The sequence below is a fragment of the Apis dorsata genome, unplaced genomic scaffold (assembly GCF_000469605.1).
Source record: "Apis dorsata unplaced genomic scaffold, Apis dorsata 1.3 scaffold_524, whole genome shotgun sequence".
Lineage (NCBI taxonomy): Eukaryota > Metazoa > Arthropoda > Insecta > Hymenoptera > Apidae > Apis > Apis dorsata.
The window spans coordinates 210,252-211,720 of NW_006263747.1; the positions used below are offsets into that span (position 1 = coordinate 210,252).

General features: G+C 41.3%; 1 protein-coding gene across 1 annotated transcript in view; it reads right to left on the bottom strand.

Annotated features, from left to right (window-relative positions):
* Positions 1-1,198: 1,198 nt before the first annotated feature.
* LOC102670947 (hemicentin-1-like) overlaps positions 1,199-1,469 on the bottom strand; it is a 20,079-nt gene continuing 19,808 nt past the window's right edge. Inside the window, exon 7 of the transcript XR_422477.2 lies at positions 1,199-1,469. The gene's annotated coding sequence lies outside the window, so the exon portion shown is untranslated.

Below are 1,469 nucleotides of genomic sequence, written 5' to 3' on the forward strand. Positions count from 1 at the left end.
CTTCATTATCGATCGTCGATCTGTATCCGTTTTTTCTCGATCTGTACTTTCATTCTTCATTCGATTGGGAATACCAATCGTACAGTAGGTATAAACACTCTAAAGGATCTCCGATTTTCCGCTCCTCGAACTTTTTCATCTCATCTCGACGGAAATCATTATAGCAGGGAAAAGGTTAGGAAATTTCTATTTCGAATTTTCGCGATTAGCCGATTGGAATGTATACACGCGGAAATAGAGGGCTGTTATCGACGCGGTATACGTCTAGTAACGAGCGGGAAATGTCGAATAACAATAGAGGGGGACAAATATCGCGAACGTACAATGGGTTACGCGGGACATGAATCGACCGACGTTGGCTTCGCGTAGCGGAAAAAAAAAAAAGAAGCGGATGTTAGCGTAGCCGTGGTAATTGANNGTTGGACTGGAACCTTTTCGAAATACATCCTCTTCCCCTCACTACCACGTGACGAATGGAATGTGAATGTAGAAGGGTTGAGGACGAGTGAAATTCTCTTACGATTCCGTCCACGTTTGGACACTCTTCTGCCGGGTTGTCAGCTCGGACCAGTCATGTCTTTTCCCTCTCTTCTTCCAGCACATCTCTCTCTCTCTCTCTCTCACACTCATTCTTCTCTTTCACCCATCTTCATCCTCCCGGTCCCCTCGTTGTGTAGTGCAGCAAAATTTCAGTCGGACGTTGGAAGAGTTAAAGGTTTAACGGAAACGAACGTGTAATTGAAGATAAGCGAAATGTACGAAACTGAAAATAGTTATTAACTCGATATTAAACGGGTGGGAAGGGGGAAGGAATATTCCGCATTTCTGTAACAAGTTTGTATTAAAACGGAACTTTTCATCTCGGCCGGTTCGTTTCTTCAAAGGAGAGAGAAGGTATTAATAAAACGGGGATTCCTGCAATCAAGTTTCGAAAACTTCTCGATACATATATAACCGCGAACATTATAAAATCAAAAATATATATTTCGTGTTAAATCGCGTAGATAGTGGAACAATATTGTTATGTAAAATAATTTGAAACATTTATACTCGATAATGATTAATTGGTAATTATTTTATAACGTGCAAACTTTTCAAATTAAACTCTCAAGTACACGCACGCGAGTGTAAAAATATCATCTAATAAATTCTCTCTCTCTCTCCTCTCCTCTTCTCCTCCTCTCTCCATTATTCCTTCTTTCCTTCTTCCATCTTCGCACGGCCATTAAATCGAAAATCACCTAACGCATTCGTATCTCGCGTTAATAATTCCTACGATAGAAAGAAAAACAAATTGCACGTCATCTCGCAAGTTACCTGTTTACTGGCAGGCAGCGTTTCTGCATGGTATGCCGTTTTAAATCGTATCCAAGCGAAACATTCGCCGAGGTCGAAGTTCGGCTTTATTGGATATCGGAAAACGTCCCTTCTCTCTCTCTCTCTCTCTCTCTCTCTCTCTCTCTCTCTCT